Source organism: Pezoporus occidentalis, unplaced genomic scaffold (assembly GCF_034315485.1).
Source record: "Pezoporus occidentalis ecotype Australia unplaced genomic scaffold, CSIRO_AGI_Poc_V1 ctg150, whole genome shotgun sequence".
Classification (NCBI taxonomy): Eukaryota; Metazoa; Chordata; class Aves; order Psittaciformes; family Psittacidae; genus Pezoporus; species Pezoporus occidentalis.
Genome location: NW_026913317.1, coordinates 553713 through 575545, shown reverse-complemented (window position 1 = coordinate 575545; position 21833 = coordinate 553713). Strand labels below are relative to the sequence as shown.

Sequence of the window (21833 nt, the reverse complement as noted above, 5' to 3'; positions counted from 1 at the left end):
CATGGTAATGTCAAGCTCTATTAGCACTTATTGAAATCTAAGCTAGGAGTTATTGAAATCTTCTGCAATCAGGCTGAGAAGAAGCTTCTATATGGTCTGATTCCTTATTAAATACTTTTTAATAACCTGACATGGAGAGGACTTTGAGGTTTGTAATACAGCAGAAGTAGTGAATCTTTTAAATACAATTGCTTCATTTGTTATTCTTTGCTGAGATTTTCTTAGTAGCCTGAAGGTTCACCTCTTAAGGTTGAAGTCCTACAGTTTTTGTGTAGAAACCATGGGTAATATTCTGAGTCCTTATGCATTTAATTGTGCATCTCTGTGCTAAGCAAACCAAGCTATGGCCCTTGTTTCCTTTGAGTAATAGCATGATAGTAAGTTAATGAAAAGCAGGATGGAGAAGGGTGTGAGGGAATATTAATGCTGGCTATGTATTTGCATGTACAGAATATTTATGTAGTGCAAAACTATTTGCAGTAATGAGTATTACTGGAATGCATATGACTTACCATATGACACTGTAACATAAGCATATACATACAGATAAAATGTGTGTGTGTGTATGAGGAAGACCAAGCAGGAGAGCAGTGCATGTAAGCTGAAATAGAAGGCAAAGCAAAGTGACGTCCATGGCCAGGAATGGGGAACAGGGCCACTCTTTACCTGTCTGACCATGTCTATGAGAAGTGCAGGTGGCTGGCATGGAAGAGTAGGGTGCATGGTCTTTTGGATTCAAACAGCTGGAGCTTACAAAACTTCGTGGTCTTCCTTGAGAAAACAAACCATAAACATGTGAACTGTGTCCTTTTTTTTTCTAGGGTATTGGAAAGGTGGTAACTGTCACATGAGGGTCTCAGGACAGGCAGGGGAAAGGGAAGTGATGAGAAGGAATCTCTGACCATCTATCTTTATTTTTTGAATCTTTTGGTGTGAATGCTTGACCTGAGCAGGTGAGAAACTTTGAGATAATGGCTCAGGGGTGTCAGTGTTTTACTGTTTCCCACTCCTACTGCTAGCTCTTGCTGTGTGTTTTCATTCTGCTTTTTAGCAGTGGCCTCAGCCTGCTGCTGACTGGTTTGCCCAGTCCTGGATTTCTTCAGTCACCTATGGTGGTTTGGCAAGAGATGCTGTAAGTCAGAAGCTGTACCAAGCTCGGCAAATCAAACTCCACCACTCCTGTTTGGCCCAGTTAAACTACCAGAGTTCAAGATGGAGCAAACAACTATGCTTGCAGTTTTTCTTTTTTTCTTATTTTTTTCATTATGTGTACTTTTCACATCTAGTCCCTTATTCAAATCTGACACGTTGTGAGAAGCCAATGTCATTAATATCTGATGCATCTCTGTGTGCAGCTGATGGGTTCGTAGAGCTGTGTTAGAGGGGTCTACTGTATATCTCTAGCTCTGACTTTTTGCCATAGGTCAGTATAACCCAACGTATTACAAATGCATCAGAAGCCAGTAAATTCCACAGTTACTTCCACAGTAAAACAAATACTTTCTGCTTGACTAGTGTGTCACTTCCTTGAAAGTATCTGGTTTTGATCTAAAGATACTAGGAGCCGGTATAGCTTGGAGGACAGCTATGGTTTTGTTTTATATGTAGATTCTTGCTCAGTTGAATTTGTTTACTTGCAGTTGTAGCTTCTTGTTCAGTCTGTCTACACTACATTGAAGAGCTCTTTAGTGTCTGTTTTTCTACCTATCATAAAATTTGTCACCTCAAAATATTGCATTCGGAACAAAATCCATCACTAGAAGTAGGAAATGATCAACATCTTTGTTGCCACTCTCACCAGAAAACAAAAGATAAAATGAACATGGAGATTCAAATCATAAAATCTGCTGGGCAGATGGAGTTGCTCCTCATGGGATGATGTCCTGCTCTTGAAGCTTGAAGGAACATTATCATGCTCAAAATTACTGGTACTGAAATGAAGTGCTTTACTTTCAAGAACAGGTTGCCCTGTAACTCTTAAATGCACAGAAGCACCATATATGTTTATATATATTGTGTAAAATAATTCAGCAGTCTCATATGGCTGGTATAATTTTAATTGCATGGTAAAACATGGGAATATTTCTAGAAGAAAAGATAGTTGGGAACACCTGCCTCCTTGTATTCACTGCACAAGTTTGTTCATTTTCAACATGAACTGCTTATTGAGGAATCTTAGGTGACAAGCCCAAGAACTGACTCTTGACTTTACAATTTAATGAAACTATAGAGTTAATTTAATTTATTTTTTTTCCAGAATTATGCTAAGTTCTACAAAAATCATTAAAGAGTACCATCCCATACTTTTGAAAGAGAAACTAATTTCAAAGCCTTTCCCAAAGATAGTAAACTTATCCTTGTAGTTTGCCTTGTCTAAACCAGGTTGGACGCAGCACTTCAGAATATGCTGTAGAAGCTAATCCTGTATGTTCATGAGGAAGGGCAAAGAATATTGCTGATCTTCTGTTTTTATAGTTTTTCAGTATCACCATCAGGTCATGTAGGTCTTTGGAATGTCATGTTGTAAATCAAAAAAGAGGAAAAAATTAACAAGAATATAATTTCTCAGATACCTCTTTATAATGAAGCCCTGGCCGATGCCTGTAAATACATGAGACTGGAAACACCCAACAGCTTCCACAGTCCCAGAGACAGGGCTGGACGTCATTGCTGGTCACCTCGGTAACCAATGGGCCCTCTGTGCCAATAAGAAATAGCCACAATCCCCACTTTTCCAGGATTCCTGTGTCATTTAGATGCCATCACTGTACCCATCCTCAGACTGACCTCAGATGGAGCTGGGAACCTGTCAGGACATATCACTGCACTGCTGGAGGACATGTTGGAGGATGAAGAGTTAATCTGATCAGGGACTTCAGGTGTTATGATTTATGTTTGTTCACAGCTTGTCCAGAGTGACTGGAATGTCCACCACCACAAACAAACAATAAAAACATTAGTGCATTAGTATGCACTAATACACGCGCAACTTCTTCTTCTACTATGTACGGTACAACTTGTTAAATGCACTGACTAGAATACATTAAAATGCATTTCTTTTAGCCTATAAAAGGCTAATGGTTTTTTTTGTTTTTTTTTTTTTTTTACCAGTGTTTTAAGAACTTTTCGCAATCAAATCTGAAGCTCCACATATTGCAGACCTGCATTTTCTCAGTCTGACCACTTTGCATGGAAAATAAACCCCAGAAACTCCTAAGTAACTTGGTTCTGGTTGAACAATAACAGCTTGTTAAAAATGAAAATTATCCTGCTGAGAAATGCAGAGCAAAAGGCACATAAGGAATGCACAGCAGTTCACTGAGGGCTGGGCTGCATGTGGCAAGCAGCTCTAACACAGAAGGAGGAGCGGTCCTTCCCATGGGAGCAAGTCCTGACTCAGAAACCTTCCTGTGCCCAGAAGGAATTTATTCTGTGGTAGGAGTGCACGCAGTGTTGATTACATCTCCCTATCTTCTCTAGCCATTACACCCTGTCAGCTCCCCAGGGAGGGATGCCTTCTCTCCATCTTCTGCCTGATGGGGAGAAGGCATCCCTCAAGTTTTACACTTGTGCCCTCTATGTTTGGGCACATGTGTAAAACTTGACTACACGTTAGGCAGGATCACAGCTGCTCTTGAGAAATATGTCTTTCAAATGCCAAAATAGACATTATAGATAGGTAAAAAGCCAATGGAGCACAGCAAACTGCAGAAAGGAAGAGCCCACATTGTCAGCAGAAATGAAGGATTGCATGTTTCTGTTCACCACTGGAATTACTTTTTCTTCTTCTGAAAAAAAAAAGCAACCCAACATTCTGTTGCTGGTATCTTTCAAGTCCAACTACATATAGCCTGAAAAGCAATAGCAGAAAGTGTCAAATTGTGGGTAAAGCTCTTCCTGAATCTTTGTTAGTGAAGACAGTCCTTCCTCATAGGAGAAGGAAAACTCCTATCTTCAAACCCGGGCTGATGGAGCTCGTCTAGCCTTGTAAGGTCTTCCATCTAAGAGAAGGACACTCTTGTAAAGCCTTCGACCTGTGGACTTTGCTGTCACCGTCCTAGCTAGCCAGGCCGTGGCAATTAAACCTCAGGTGTAAAGGGTGGGGCCAGTTCTGTGCACACTGCGCCTCACCTAAAAAATCCACTGCGCAGGCTGGAAGGGCTCACTCTCACTGTCTGTAGCGACAGGCCAGGGACGAAACAGTAGGTGACAAGGTGCATGGTAAGCTGCAGATCCAGCCTTGCATGCGGGTGGATCAGGGCATGGGTAGCTTGAGATCGCTCAGGAGATGACAGTCATGGTAGGACACTTCCTGATTGCCTAAGCACCCTTTTTTCCAACCAGATTTGCATATCCCACATGCCCTCGGTCATTGTGCTTGTAGTAAGTGTGGTTAAAGCCCTTCCCAAATCTTCGCTCGCGAAGCCAAGCTATCAATCAATCAATCAATATGGGTGGGTTTCTACTACTTGCTGCTTGCATCCAAGTGCTCATTCTCCCTGTAGTACAGCTTCTTTGGCAGTAGAGGGCGCTTAGAATATGGGCAAAGCATAAGAAATGCCTTCTGAAACTTCCCTCAGAAAGCTTTTGTTTAGCTGTGTGGAAGCTTCAATGCTGTCAAATGTTATCTAGTTTAAAATAAGGAGATTTTAAAGTGTTTGACTTTGCAGATCATTTAATATCGCTGTTTTAAACAAAATTAAAAAGTTAATTTTATTTTCTCTTTGACTCGGGTTTTGGCATTGCAAATAGTCTATTTAGGGTTTTTTTTTTATTTTTCTGGTGTGCTATCAGCAAAGCAACAATATTTTATTATTTTGCTGACACTAGGAGTAAAGGAAATCATTTTTCCTTAGAAAACGGTGAAAATAATTTTAGTAATATTTTAGGTTATTCTGGGGTCAAGTGAACCCATTCCAAAATAGGGAAACTCAATTATACAACTGGTACAGAAGAAAGATACTGCAATGAAAAGCTAAGAAGTGGAAAAATGTGCCCCATTACTACATTTTGATTCTTCTAGGCCAAATATGAGGCTTTCATAAGTTCTTTAGGTTGCTAAGCTCACTTATTTCCCTTGAAGCCCCTAGAAAGATTTGGACCTTCAGGAAACATGGGGGTGTCATCGATGTTTGGATGTGAATGTTAAAGCTTTTCTCATACTCAAATGGTGAATTTCAATTAATCCTATTCATAAATTTTACTGTTTAAATGAAATAGATTTACTTCATACCTGTACAAACTTCAGCAATAATCCTGTACACACGTCAGCAATAATCCCGTACACTTAACCTCAAAAGAATTTTCCTTAAAAGTCAGTGCCATTTACTCATTTGAGGTGCTTATTTCAGGATCAGTCTTGCATGGCATATTTTCTGCCACTTATGGTAGTTGTAACAGTAATTGATGAGAAAATGATGTCATATCTCCTACTCTTATCTGAGAAAACATATGGAGCAGCTACTGTAAACCAGGACAAAATAAGCAGAAATCTTCTGTAACTATTTGAAGGTGTTGGATTAGGTCCATAAGTGGAATAAATTGATGTATCTCCAGTGACTGAAAAGAAACTGCGGATTTAGAGCAACTGAGGAACTGGCAAATTGTCTGTCAAAACATAGAAGTCAAACTGTGGGTGGGTTCTGGTTATATTAAATTACTGTCAGTGTTCACAGAGCTTTGAGAACAGGACAAGTAGAGGACCTTCTTTTCTAAACCTTCTTTCGTATATAGTAACACAACATTTAAGTGGCTCATTATTTTTATTTGGCCTAATTTGTGGTATCACTTGCAGTACGTCTACAACTTGTATAAAACCAACAAGTTAATGTTTTTGCAAGCCAAAACTGGTGTAGATGCACTCATTTACATCAAACAATTACATCAACAGAGAACTTGATTTAACAAGGCCAGACATACAACCATCAGCTAACTTTTCTCACTCAGCTTATTAAGTTCTTCTAATGAGGCATCTTTAGCAAGTTTCAGCAGAGATGGTGTCTCTGTTTACCAAAATTCCATCTTTCTCATCCTCTGGCTGAGTTACCAATAGGCTTCTACACAGACAATGGTTAGCAAATCTTCAGTTCAACCACAGCACAGCTGCAATTAACGTATCCATTATAAGATGATATTACCAATATCATTTACCTGGATGCAGGAGTTGTGAACTTCTACTAATTGAGCTATCAAGAAAACAGACTAAGAAGAAAATTCTGTCAATCACCAGCAGGAGAAGGGTCTCTCCAGAAGATTAAAATTTTGGTTGCTCCCTATCTTATTTGAGTGAGCTGGTTAAGAAGTGGTGGAAAGTGTGCTACACCTGCTGTTGCAAAAGCTGCTGCTCTTACCTGTTTGCACACGGTGTTTGCAGTTCCTGCCCACAGTGCTCTTGTAGCTCATGTAATGGGGCCCTTCCTTCTCACACGTTTTTCCTACCAAAAAGGTAATACAGGCTTTCTTCTCTCTTCTGTGCGTCCTGTGAAGCAAAGGCACTGTACGAAGCAGAAGTAATTTCCATGCATACAGCAGAAACCAAGCACTTACTTTCATCTCTATTTCCAAAGGCTGAAAGAACATGTTAATTACCTAAGAACCTTCCATTTGAAAACTAGAACAACAGGAGGAAGGCGCCACTGGTAAGGAAGAACCTGGCTTTTGTCAGCCAGCTAACAAACCAGCACAGTGGTTTGTAAAAGTTCCCTCAGATGCTTATTCCTGCTCCCTTTTTCTCAGTCTGAATGCTGCTTATCACATGGTTAAGATTCAACTCATAAAAACATGTCTCAGCAATTGGAATTTACCCTTTGACCTTCATATCACCCCCCCCCCCCCCGCTTTATCCTCCTGCTGTGATGCACAAGCTTTGTCTTCACCAGACATCACTTACACTGGTGAAAACTGCCTTTTGCACAAGTTCAAAAACTCAGCAGACACAGGGATTAAAGCATATATAGGCATAAAAATATATATGTAATTGTTGTCTCCTTAAAACAACCAGAGAAACAACAACATTTTATGGGTTTTCCCATTCTATGCAATTTTTTTTTTTTGCAATGATGCACCCAGTGACTACAGACCTAGAAGTGGTGGATTATTCAGTATTCTGAAATATTTCTTCCCTTTTAAAAAACTTTCTTACATTGTGCATAGGCATGTGCATGCCTGTGTGGGCATAGGAATAGCACTACCCTGCTCCTGGTCTCTAAACTTCTACATGGGGTCAGTGTGGAGGAACAGCACATCTGCTTATGCTGGTTATTTGATGACATATGGTAATAGCTGCAGTGTTAGAGCTGAACGTGCTACGCCACAGCAAGTTAAGCAAAATAGACCTGCTGGCATTTCTCCCCACCTTTACATTGAAAAAAAAAAAAGTGTTAAAAGTGTTTTTCTTTTTATACGGTGAAGAGCCATTATTAGCTATGAAAAAAAATAAAAAAGATACAGTTGAGTGTTTCAAGTGCTTGGTTTCTGTGTAACTGTATGTATGTGTATAAAAACTAACCAGACAGGCAGGTCTGCACTGGTAAATAGGGCACTTCATACACATACGCATACACACATGTATTCAACAACATTCAACCAGCTTTTAAGTAAAAATAATAACCTTAGACTAGAAGCTGAGCCCGGTGCTAATCTATCAGGCATTCAAGTATGGTCTGTGTTGCAATCTGAGGATAGCTCTACTGAACAATTATGAGATTATATCCTCTTCAGAGGGTATAATTATGCCTCCTCTATATATCTTATTTAGAATGCATAATGCCTCTCCCCTGAAAGTGAAAAAAAATACTACATAGGCATGCAATGAATTTTTGCTTCCAGCACACAAAAGACCGTAGACATCCAGAAAGCTTTTTGTATGCAGGACTGTTGGGCTGCAAAGAACAAGGCTGGGCTCCTGACACATATTTGAAAATAACAAACCAAAAATAAAAAACCTACAACCTTTGTGGCTTTTGGTGAGAGGAAGCTATGTCTTGTAAGAGTTTCTCCAAATTCATTTTCGCAGATGTCTTAGTAATGACTGTTTGACAGCTTAAATTAAACATGCCAGTCAGTAGCATTGGGATATTTCTTAGCCATAACAAAATAGAAGACATCTTTTTAAGCAAACTCTACTTTGTGTCTAGTGCCATTAGCTACCAGTATAAATGGGTACAAGTGTTACAGACTCAGGGGCTATAGAAGAGGTGGTAATAAAAACGGTGTGTTTTACCCAGGTGACCGATAATTTTTTTTTCTTTCCTGTTTCATTGCACTGTTTAATCTTTCCAAGCTCAGATCAAATGATTGCTCATTTAGGATGATAAACCTTATTGCTACTGTCTGGTATGTGTAATGACCGCTTAATAATTTGCACTACCAAGGCAGTAGCTCTTTTTAGTTTGTTTTCAAAGGTGGTAAGGAGTATCATCGCTATACTCTTTTTCATAGAGCTGAGGTTGCTACAAACCTAAAGATAAATCTGCAAATCTATGTGACTATTCTTTATCATTGTCACTAGCTTAGTGGTGGTCTGCCATTTTTCTTGAAAGCTGGGCACCAACTGCTGGCCAGAAGTATTTTTCACTGAATTCTTTGTACTTTAAATAAACTACTGCTTCAAGAACTGCCGAGTGTTCCTCATTCATCTTCAGGACACAGAGCTTCATGTATATCTTTGCAAGCCTTGACTCTGTGAAATGTTTGTCTCATCTCTCTGCCATCTATAGCAGTCTTTGAACTCACTTCAGGTTTATTGATGGCCTTGACTAAATTAATGCAGATGTAATTTTTTTTTTTTCCTAAAGGTTTACACTATGACTAATCATATGCAAAACAAATCCTCATTTAGAGAAGCTCATGCTATATTCTCCTCCTCTTCTCCTAAAAGGTCTTTCTGAATTTATACAGTAAATGTTGCTGAAAGTGTTGGGAGGGGGAGATTGTTGTTTCCTTTGGCATTTCTCATCTTAAAGTGGTAGAAGAATATGCATCTGCTTTTCCCTGTGGAGGGAGAGATAATATGATAACCTTCTGATTATATACATAAGCGGGAACTGATCAGCTTCTCTTCTGATTCGTTTTTAAGGGCAAGTTCCAGTTGGATTGTGCTAATGCACATATTCATGAATCTCTCCAAACAGGATTCACTGCTCTCCGGGGAACTGTTGAAGTATGCATCATTGTTTCAATGAAGTATCTTCATTATAAAACATAGGGACTATAAAAGGTGAATACCATTTGCCTCGGCCTAATAGAATCTCTGGTTTTACTTTCTCCCACTATAGTGATTTTTTTTAACAGAATCAGAGAGAATAAAATGAGACAATTTCAAATGAAATATTACATGAAGTTGGGTACATGAGCCTTGATGAACAGAGTATTTTATTTTCCATTGTTTTATTGAAGTAGAGAAAAATTAATATCAGTGGAATAAAAAAGATCTTTAGGATCACATCACTGATTCAAAGCAGCTCAGTGGGGATTTTTGGTCTCTAGAGATGCATAGTTTCCTACTTTAGTGCATTAACACAAATGAGTATAATAGGCTACAATGCTGAGTAAACTTAAGACATTTAAGGTTTGAGGCAAATGCTGGAATGTTTACTGAAATCAATCACAAAAAAGATTTTGCTCATTGCAAAGAACAGAGTGACATAAATGGCTCTATGGACTGTAAAAAATTATTAGTCAAGTTTCCTGTTTTTTCACTCTATAATTACCTTAAAGGTACCTACACTTTCATTTATTATAATATACACATTACAAAGAGCAGTTAGTATTGCATTTAAATATGGTGAGGGACAAAAGAATGTTGCAGTATTATCTGAAGAGGCTTCTTAAAGCACGGAGCATTATGGTGAAGAAACATAATCACTTTCCTGTGAACAAATATATGTGTATATGTATCTGTATGTGTGTGTATAGTTTACACGAAAATATAGAAATATGGGGGGTTTTCAGAGTATAATGAATCTCTCACATAGAAAAGTTCTTATGTAGCTTGCAGCACTCTAGCAAATATATAAACAGGCATGATCCCTCCTCAAGGGGCTTGTGATCTGAGAAGGGTATAGACAACTCTGTTTAGATGGATATAATATAGTATGTAGGTTGAAGGTCCAATGCTAAAAGTATTAAAATAATATTGGACTGGTTTATTGTTTTGCTTTGTATTCTAGAAAAAATAACATGGTACTGAAGGTAAAATACTATCAAAGATATCTAGCTCTGCATGGCCTTGTGTTACATTAGAAAATGCTTTATATTTTAGTTTGTTTTCAAAGTGTAAAATTCTTGCCTGTGTATGGGAGCAAAACATGGCCTATGGCACACTTAAATTCCACTCAAGCTGCATTTGGAAAGCTTAAGTGGGGCTTATATAGTGAATAGGACTTTTCCTGGCACGTTGATCCATGACGGACTTCTCTTGTAGCAGTGGTGACACAAGTCATGTGTTCTATAATGACACCAGATTTATGAAAGCCTGTCATGGTCAAAAGCAGTCACATGCACATGCAGAAATAAACTAAAAATCTGGTGCTACATTATCAGCCATGTTAGAAGAATTACACATATTTCACAGTTTGGTTCAACGTCACCAGGTCTCTGACAATAGATAGCTGACAGTCATAGTATGGCTGGGAGTTTCCAAGCACCCCTCTCCACCTCCTCCTCTTCCAAATTCTGTTTAATTGAGTATGTTGGCAACCAGACCTTGAAATGTGCTTTGCTGTCAATTACTTCCTTTTAAAAGGCAAAACATCCGTATGAGTTTCTGCACCACTTTATTTCATGATTAGTGTCTTTGATGGCAAACCGGTGCCTGCAAAATATACCCCGTGCTAGCATGATGTAATAATAACATCCTAGAAATCCTGCTTGGGAGATACAGTAAATCATTCATTAGGGAATGTGTGAATATATTACATTAATGAATATACTATATCTGTACATATAACTACATATAATCATTTATGCATAGTTTTAATAAAATTATGTAAAATATATATAAATTAATATCCATATATTTTATATATTATTGGCGTAGTATAGTACAGTATACTATAGAAACCCCATATAAATAAATTCATATATATCATGTTAAATACAGTATAGTGTATTACAATATATAGTAATGTATAGGTTTATGTATCTAATATTAACACATAAAAATGAATACATTGTAAAATGTCTTAATCTTTTGTTTATCAATTTTAATTTTTCCAGAAACATTTCGACTTGATCATTTAAATTTTAGGTTGCTCTCTTTCTGCTAACAGAAGTCAGATGGCATTTCTTTCTGTTTCTGGCTGGATAAAAATAAATCACATGTAAAGAAACCTCTGTGGTTTTACATGTCACAGAAGAAAATGGCTTTGGAGGAAACATCATGCCTTAGAATATACCCACTTATGCCATACTCGGAGCATCATGTCAGTTTAAAATTTAATGATAAGGTCATATATAGCATATGACACTGCTTTGGGAAAGATGTGCTCAGAACTTTGTCTTCTGTAATTTTACTTGGGTTGGGTATTATTCTGTGATTTTTAGGAATTTATTTCCATACACTTCCTAGTAGCCTGTCCTATCCTATCCTTAATAACTGGAATAGGTACATAGGTGTCAGTGTTTAAGGTTTGTTTTCAAGTTGTCTCTGAGGTAAATAAAATTTCATGCATGACAGAAGAAGACACAAATCAGAATAAGCAAAATATATTTATAACACTCGCCTGGCACTATTGTTATACAGAATTGATGTACAGTGAGGCAGCTGCATATCAGTGTTTCACTTTCATTCCCACAGGATACAGTTCTAGTACCTCAATATTTTGGGGAAAGAACTTAGCCTATTCAGATCTCACGGAAAACTACCTCTAGAGAAAAAAAAAAAAGGGGAGTAGTTACAAAGGCAGCTGATTCATATGTCCCAGAAAATGTCTGGTTATGCCTTTTGAAGGAACTGTAAAGGATGAAGCAAATGACTAAATTACTCAAAAGTGGTTAGGAAAATCCAAGGATAATTCAGTGAATACCATAAATGTCTGCTATTTGCCTCTATGCCTGTAACATAACTGCCCGATATTGGTTTTCTTCTTTTCTTTTTTTTTTTCTTTTTGCTGTTGTGCTGTATTCCTTGTGTTTGGTAAAAAATAACTTACAAATAAGTAAAGGCTTTCATTACTAAAGGAATGACAGAACAATATAATTATCATGTCAGGCGACACAGCGTTTTGTAGTAACCCAGTAAATAATTTATGTCATCATTGTACATTTTTTAATAAAAACTACTATTTTTAAATGCACATTAGTGTCATGAAGACATCATAGTAGATTGCAAGGTACATTTTACATACTGATATGATGGGCACTACAGAAGGATTCACATATCTTCAGAAATAGGTAGGACCCAAACATTGTCAGTTGGGTTTACTGGGTGAAATCCCAGTTCCACTGAATGCAGTCCTCCCTTTGACTTCAGTAATGCGTGACTTTCACCCACTGTTTTTATGTTGGGTCATGGGACATCGCTAACATAAGGCATCAAGAAATGACTTCTGGTCAATCAGAGTTTTAGCACAGATCTGATGGTCTGAGAGATAAAGTAAATCAGTGTGGATCAAACCTGTTCTGAAGGGATCTTAAAAGGTCAAGTTGATGGTTAAGTCATCATGATTGCTTAACTCTTCAACTCTGTGTAGAGACTTGCTGATTATAGTGCTGGGTTTGGAGAGATGAGTAAGACTGGACAGAGCCCACCAGATTAATCCACAGAAGTGACTCCCTTGTGCTCAGGTATTAACTTTTCCTCATGCAGAATCTGAACTGTATGGAAAGGTCCTTGTATTTCAGTCTTAAACCCAGCCTTTCATCTGTTAGAAAGCTTTATTGGAATAATTACAGATCGAATCAGCCATGGTGATATACTAAATGTATTGACAACACCAAGTAAGGAAATCTCCCCTTACAATTCATTCGCCTCATTACCATGAGATTCCAGTAACATTCCACATTATAAAACTAAAATCAGATCTTATTCAAAAGCTGCCTTTAGGAAATAAAAATTAAAAAATTAAAATAAAATGTAAAAATCTTTGTTTCTTTGTTCCAACTAACTTCTTCATATTCTGAAGACCAAAGGATGCAGACTCCAACCCGTGTCTGCAGTCTCATGCAAGCTGGGCAGAAACTCTCCAATGCTAGAGGAGAGCAAAAATGTGATAGAGGGCTGTACAGAGGTAGGGAAGGAATGTGTTGCTTGTTCTCTGTAAACATGAGAGCATTTGGAGTACAGAATTTTCATCCGTCTTAATAACAAAAAGTACATCCTAGGCCACAAACTGCTGTTTTTCTTCTTTTACGAGGACACGTGAATAAAGAAAAGAGGAAATTACACCTAAGGTTGAACAGCTTTCACAAGAGCAACATCTTTTTTCATGCAGTAGTCCTGATACATTCATATGTTAAAGACACTGAGTGGAGTATTATTTTTGGTTATCCATCTTCACCTACCAGAACAGGCAGACACTACCACTATTTAAAAAAGAATAAAAAAATAAAAAACTGAAAAGGAAGAGAGAGGGGAGAGAAGAGACATTTAGGAAAAACAGACAACCAACCAACCAGCTAATCAAAAATACATGTTAAAATGCCTACAAAACCCAAACCAAAGAAACCAGTTTAAATAAGAGTTTATTTTTTCCATATACATATATATATATATCTTCTCTATCTCTCCCATCTCTCTAGAAGGCCAAACTAAGTAATATCTGTAGCGCTTTTTCAGAAGTCATTCTTCATGCAAAAAAGTGACGCATATTGGTTATTTATCAAACTCCTTACTTTTTGTCTTAATACAGTCAGGATATTATACAGTATACACAAACATGTATATAAAACCAGTTTGAGATAGATGCAGGCAAAGCTACATTATGTATTCTTGCAAAGAAAGAGAAAAAGAAACATGCTAGTATAGCAATGTAGTCAAGCATAATTAATAAGTAATATGTGAACAGATAAATAAAATGCTCTGAAATTTTCATAGTACAAGAGGATGAAGTAACTATCTTCTGCTCCAGCAGAAAACATCAAGCAGATCCCTCCCAGTTGGAGCTCAGTATTGTACCTTGCCATATGCACATCATCTATTTGTGCTGTTAGGTCAAATAATAATGCCTGAGGTCTTAATGGCTCTCTTTTTTCTCTGGGAGCAGGTCTTTCTTCTTACCTTGTTCTATTAAGAGATACATTGATGACAAATAAGTCACAGATATCAAAAATAAATACAGTTTGCTGGTTGAAAGCTCCATCTTGTTTATTTGGCACCAGGTCCAGTTGATGATTATGACACAAACTTCAGTAACATCAACATCATGCCTTCTCTAAACTCCCTGAAAAAGAAAGCAGTATCTATGTATTATAGCTAGAGCCACATAAGGCATCTTATTTTGACATGTGAATAAATCTATTTCAATAACACATCAGGCTGCGATAACCACAGAGTCAAAAAAAAGCATTGAATAAGGAGTTCATCGGATACTGTTTGCAGGCATCAGCTTACACAGATGGCACTCTGAAGCTATGCATTGGCTTTTGGATTTTCAGAACCATCATTCAATCTGCAGAAAAGGCTGAGAATTGGTCAAGATAACACTGTCTCAGAGTGTCCTTTCAATTGCAGTGACCCACCTGGACTGTGGAAGTCCAGAACATTGAGAGAATAATAGGGGGTAAATAATAAACTACGTTTTGAAATCACAGGCAAGATTATTTTCAGGTTTTATTTTCATTACAAAAAATTTACATATGAAAAAGAAAGCCTCTTTCTTTTCCTTTTTCTGTTTACACCATCTTTTTCTTCATCCTGTATAAAGTAGATTTCATCAACTGCTAGGTCAGGTTCAAATACCTGCAAGTAAAGGGATGAGAGAAAAAGAGTCTTTGGCAGACCTTTTATCTTTTTTCACTACTATATACTTTTCTACGGAAAAAAAAATATTAAAATTAATTAAAAAAAAAAAGGCAAAAGCAAGTTAATAGGCAACTCTTTATCCAGAGGAAGAGATATGGGTGAGACAACTCCACTCATCCTTATGCTTATAGGCCCCACGTAGCAGAGCATTCCCTGCAGCTTCAGCTGGAGAAGCCGCTTTCTGTTCTGCATTGACAGTTCAAAGAGATGCAGCTCTCAGGTCTGTAAAGCACATTGAGGATCAAAATGGTCAGAAAAATGTTTCCCATACACGTATAGGTCATTATTTTATTGACTCCTACAGCCACTTCAAAACATGCTGAATTCCTGTATATTTCTGTTCCCACTGTATTATGCTGAATACCCATAACTAAGAACTAAGCAGTGACATTATTAATGCAAAAGGAGGAAAGGAATTCTACACTGCTGACTGCACTTTTCAGAAACAGACTGGATATGGATTTTATTATTTGACCAGATTGCAACTTATTACTTTGGTGGGCTTGGCAAGTGTTTCAAAATAGAGAGTCCAAGGTAAACTGTGTCGCTTGTCTGCACTTGCTCTTGCACTTTGTCTTTGCTTTCTTCTGAAATCCTTGTGAGAAGAAGGAATTCTGTCTGTGTTAGACAGAAGTTGCACAAAATAGCCCTCACCGCAGGGAGTGTGACAAACTACAGAACAAGCATGGCCGGTGCAGAAATTTGTCTTTCGTAGAATCCCCTGTAGTCTGAATCTGAATGCAAAGATACTTCCCACAGGATAAAGCCAAAGAGGAGAGAAACGGCTGACAGAGGGATTGTATGCTTACTTCAGTGCAGTTCCCGCTGCAAGTCCTTGTGTGCAGACTACTTTCTCATATGCACCCTTTGACAGAAGCTTGGCATCTCAACTGAAGGCTTCATAATTAAAAATCCCTGTGCTGAAATTTGAAAGCTTTTCAGACTTGGTTTCATTTTGTTAACAGGGTGGTTATTAACAGGGATATGAAGCTCTTTGTTACAGATGGGAGACGGGGAATGGTATAAAACTGTCTTTATCAAGTTTTCCAGGATAAATTATTTTAGACTGGGTGCGTGTCGTGAACACTTTTCTAGACTCCTGCTTTCTGTTCTGAACCAAATTATCAGAAGCTGAAGATCACTACATTAGAGCTGAGAAATCAAACTAACCAGTGCTAGATGTGTTTTAGCCTTACCTTGGCCTCCTTTTTGGTCTGGTGAGTGGGTGGATGAAGGTTCAAACCAGCTCTTGCCTCATTCATGCTAGTTGTCCCATCTCTAATCATAATGCCACAAACTACTGCAGTAGCTCCCACAACCAAGCTATCAACGTGACCTTGTCATTTCAGTTTTTCACACATATTCTTTGCTCCCCACCCCCCTTGTCTGTGTACCATATCGCACTAAAATCTCATCTCTCCAGCCTACTGCCATGGGCTACTAATCTGTAATACAGCTCACTCTGAGAAATGCCAAGCAGGATGGAAAAAAGGCAAAACTCACAGAAGAGAAACTTTAGTTGGCCATTGCCTCTGTCATGAAACTCTCTCTTGCCTTCTCTTCACTTTGCACCATGCTGCAGTCCAGCCCAGAAGCAGCAGGGTTTGGCTTTGCCCCTTACCTGAATGACCAATGGAGAACAACAGACCATTACATGGGTTCTAAACATGAGAGAACTAAATGTACTGCAGTTAAAAAACCCTCCTCCTTTTCTATCATGAAAAAAAAAAAAAAGAGCAATTTTCAGGTTTATTTTTCTAAAATCCCGTAATTCTCATTCTCCCTTCCTTGTTCCTAATCTGCTCCCATTTCCTGAAAATACCAAAGCCCCACAGATTGCCCCATATTCTTGTCTTCATTATGACAGAAATGCTCATGCAAACAGGGACAAGTATTTAATAAAACTACTTCAGCAAATTATTTCTGACCCCTCCATTCTAAGGTAATAAAAAAATCACTAAGAATATGTGGGGTAAATTGGAGCAATTAGTAAATTAATAGAACTAATTATTTGCTCACAAGTATTTTTATATACAGAAATAAATAAGAAACAAAATTTATTTGAAAAATCGTGTTTAATTACTTGCTCTGTTTCAGCTGTATGTACTCCAAGTCAGTGGTTAGAGCAATCTATCAGGCTTCCAGCTCTGCCTGATCCAGCTTCTCCAAACAAAATCTGCCAGAAAATTGATGACATGTGTAGTAAATATTTTTTTTAAAGCTCACACTGTGATCCATTTGGAGAACTAAGGGTCTGGCTTATGCCCAGAGCCTCCAGTTTCCTGACCAATCTCATTTCAATGGAAGCCAGTTATTTAAAGATGATAACTCTGCACATACAACATGTTTTATACACAGAATAAACTTTCAGCGACTTTCTACATCGCAGAAAGGGACTTCTGTTTTACTTCTGTCCATTATTCTGAAAGGCCAGAAATCTTCATCTCCTGTGGGTGTAAGAAAATACAGCTTGCTGAAGCATCAGATCAGACGTGGGTTTTCATCTCTGTCCATTTTCTCTCACATGAAAGACTTCTGGAGCAAGCAAAGCATGCTTTTGTTGACCAGAAAAGATCAAAAAGGCAGCTTATTTTTGTCCTTCAGCCACTAGACTGATGCTCTCAGTTCTGTTAACATTCTGCCCCCATTTGAACTGGACACTTTGGAAGTATCAATAATGCAAGTTGGAGGGCTGCACTATCACTCATCCTGTATTTGCCTCTTCTTCTACAAAATTAAATCAAGTTGAAATCAAAGGAGACACAATCTCAGTCATATAGGCAGAAAAACTCCTGTAGCTCTGCAGCAATTCTCAGTGAAATATTTGAAAATATTTATGTTGGCAGCAGTGACTGATCCACATTGAGAGAGCAGAGTTAACAAAATACTTCCACCCTGTGGAGACATAAACAAAGTGTTGGAAGCCACTCATCATGCCATCCACCTTCTCCCCGCTTCTTTGACAGGTGCATCTCCTGAAACAGAATGTTGTTTTACAGGAACATCAGAAAGTGCAAAAGTAACTAATAAAACAGTGACAATCCCACTGTGACCACAAGGACTAGGACCAGTAAACGGTGCACCCCTATTATTTATGAGTGAAGAGAATATATGTAGCTATCAGAGCCCTTTCTTAACATCGCAGATTGGGTCAAGAATAGATTCTGTAGGAAAGCTCAGACTATTTCTCTGTCTCAGACTATTGCCATGATGAATGTTCTTACAGGATTCAGATGATTCAGTGGATCAGGAACAGAAATGTCAGCTGTGACTGGTTGTGTCAAAAATTTTTCTCTACCTCAGCTTGCTGCTGTATGTTCAGAGTTCAACTATAGCACTCCTGGTAGCATTGTAATTGGCAGAAGAATCATCTTCAATGCATCTGTTGTTGAGTGTTTCCCTACTTAAAATATGTGTGAAGGAATATTCACAGGTGAGATGCACATACATATAAAAGTATTCTGTTGAAAACACAGTAAGAAGCAGTAAGTATTTAGCCACAGCTGAGTTCTCTCTAATTTCATCCAAAACAGAATAACAGCATCTTCCCATGCTGAAATACATTTAATTATAGGATTTCTAAGCTGTTAAGCAGCCATGTTACATAACAGATGCTACACTGACTTCTAGTAATTCCACTACCTTGATATCCCAAGCAGCTCTCTGTAATGAGGGAAGCCTTCTTCCAACAGAAAACCTGGACTGGTCCACAAGGTTCTGTTGATTGGTGGGTCAGCATGGCTTTGGGGACCTGTTTCCCCTGTGTACACCATAACAGAGCTAAACCCGCAATCCCTGCTCCCCCAAGACAGGCTGCAATTGGGTCTTATTGTCAAATGCAAAGCACAGAAGGAGGAGGAAGAGTTCTCTTGTACCGCGTTCCTCTCTGGCAATAGTTGAAATATCAGAAGCCTCCTTGGCCCTGTTGTGCAAGTGTAATTGCTGGTCACTGTGGAGAAAAAATACAAGGGATTTTCAAGATACTTGAGCAAAATTTTTGCCTGATTTCAATCAAAACCGTGAAATGGGAACTTTTAAAACCTGAAATTAAACTCAATTTCTAGCTGTTATACACCCTTTAAAGAATGAGGTTTTGTGCTTTTATCCTCAACCCCCTACCACCCTCAGTCTGCTTCTTACTTGCAATAAGAATGGATGTAAGAATGCTGAGACATTTAGTGATATTTTTATCCAGTGGTAAAACCTTGCCTCACTCTTTCATAGCTCTCCAATGATGCTCACATGCATCTCAGTATCTTCTTAGCATTTGCATTTGGTTTCGGATCTCCCTCTTAGGCTAGATCATGTGCAGTCTTTCTTTCCAAACATTTTTGTAATATTCAATGGCACTGCATGCCTCCATTTGTTTGCTTTCTTTCCTAAAGCAGTGAATGGTTCTCCGTAGTGAAGATGTTATAGACAAGCAAAGTAAAACAAGCCTCTTTCCTCCTTGCTTCTCTTCACTCTAACAAGTGAATAGATCAGATGTATGTTAAGTATTTGAAGGAATAATATAATTTAACCAATGTACACTGCTCAGTGACCTGAATCACCTGCTTTCATAGACAGTTGACATTATTTACATTCAGGCTTTTTTGCAGAGGCATTTTGAATGACCCTTCAGAATGAATATGCGCAATAGAAACACTCTACACACTGCATCTGCACCTACCACTTATGATATGCCTCCAGTTACCCTGCATTTTTCAACCAGGTGTCTACAGCTCCAAAGAAAAAAAAAGATGTCTTTTATTATTTTTATTTTTTTTTGTCAGTGAGATCACTGACTTGAAGGCCATGCTCTGTACACAAACGGAACTTGATTCCTTTCACTGATGAAACACATCTAGCGTACCCTAAACCTGACTGTCAGCTTCCGTACAGGGAGCCAGCCCTTGACAAGGGTGAAGCCAACACTGGGTAATTTCAAGACAGACAAGAGTAAGCCTCCTTTTTGTTGTGATATCTGATGTGGCTCAAGACATAAAACATTCAGAGACTTAGTTGGTATTTTTTCAGAGAAACATATTTAAAAATGAAGCTATAGTTCAGACAGCTGAGCTGACAACAGCTTACAAAAAATGAGCACAGTAAACAACTGCAGAAGTCTCCAGACACTGCAAGACAAGATGAGCAAATATTTTCTTCCTCTGAAATGCAACTTGTTTTACTAATTTTTATTTGACTGTATCCCATTGGTATCAGATAATACAGGGAAAAAAAAACATGGTTAGGCTATGGAGTGGTGTCAGTATGGATTTAAACTAGAAATATCATTTTAACATCATGATTTTCAAAATTATGATTTCAATGATCTTTTCATTGAGCCTTACAAATTTATGGTTTGTGTATTGTTAGATTATTTTCCTTTCCATTATACAGTTGTGAATATTATCCTATGTCATTGGATATACTACGAAACGAAATATTTGTCATCTGAGTACCATTATTTCCCAGTTCATCCCTGCTACAAATCCGTTGTCTCGAAATGTTTGTCAGCCTCTCTATCACTTGCAGGAAGAAGTTGTCTTCTTCACCGCTGAGAAACCTCCTGGATTGCTTGTACTGGGCCATACCACCCCTCCAACTGACATTGGGCGGGGTGATTGAAATCCCCCATGAGGACAAGGCCTGCAAGTGTGAGGCTGCTCCTATCTGTCTAGAGAGCGCTTTGTCCACAGAGTCATCCTGATCGGGTGGCCTGTAGCAGACCCCTGCAGTAATGTCCCCCATCACACTTCTCCCTTTGACCCTAACCCACAAGCTCTCTGTTGACTCATCACCTGTCCCCAGACAGAGTTCCATGCTCTCCAACCTGTCACTAATGGCTACTCCCCCTCCCCGCCTGCCAGGCCTGTCTTTCCTAAAGAGCCTATAACATTCCATTCCAACACTCCAGTCATAGGAGTCATCCTAACATGTTTCTATGATGCCAATATCATATCCCTGTTGACGTACATGCATCTCTAATTCCTCTTGTTTATTCCCCCTACCATGGACATTTGTATAGAGGCATCTGAGCCAAGCTCCAAATAAAACAGTTCTATGTGAGGAGCACTAGTCTTAACAACAAGAAGAAACAGTGCTAACTATGGACAAACTAGGGCTTTGGAGCTAATGATCTTAAACTTATTCAGGGTATAATAAAGGTTTACAACCAACTGTAGGCATCCAGATCACATGTGATCCATCATCTTCAGTCTCTTCTACCTTCCTCTTTACAATGTATTACGGGATCATAGCAGGTATTGCAGGATTTATTTTTTGGTAGTGAAAGCATTAAGTACAAGAGTTATTTAGCATTTTATGGGATATCACTTTGTTACATTCTGAGAAAGGAGAACCATCATAATTTCAGTTATCATTAAAAAAAAAAAATGAAAAAAAATAAACCCCAAAAGCAACCAGGAAAATCAGACATTCCAAGCCTATAATTATGGTAGTTTGCTTATAATGTTTCTAGTCCAAATACAGGTAATATAGAAAAATTCAAATCTAACTGACCTGCCTGCAGAAACCTCATGCTGACTCCTGCCCCGGGGTGCAAATCTCCCGTGAAGGGGGAGCTTAGAATTGAGGGGTGGGCAGATAATGTTTACGGTCCTTAAATGTGCCTTAAACAAAGATTTTCAAAACTCAGCCTGATGTTGTCTGTCTTCTTTAGAGATACACCTCCCAAGAAACCTGGGCTTTTAGCTTACAGATCTCAGAAGAATGTGAGAATATGATAGTCTGCATCTCTGTGGAGACCAAGTTATTGCTGGATGTGAGTTTTGTACAAGTAGAAATGGCTCAGTTTTAGCATGGGGAAAACCTGGGAAACTGGTCTGTGTGGTACACTGATTCTGCTGTCAAACACAAGAACACACAC

General features: G+C 38.4%; 1 long non-coding RNA gene across 1 annotated transcript in view; it reads left to right on the top strand.

The window, feature by feature from the left end:
• The first annotated feature begins 821 nt into the window (after nucleotides 1–821).
• The window catches only part of LOC134159750 (uncharacterized), a 48198-nt gene continuing 27186 nt past the window's right edge, over nucleotides 822–21833 (top strand). Inside the window, exon 1 of the long non-coding RNA XR_009963279.1 lies at nucleotides 822–953. This is a non-coding gene — a long non-coding RNA (uncharacterized LOC134159750). The remainder of the gene's footprint in view (nucleotides 954–21833) is intronic.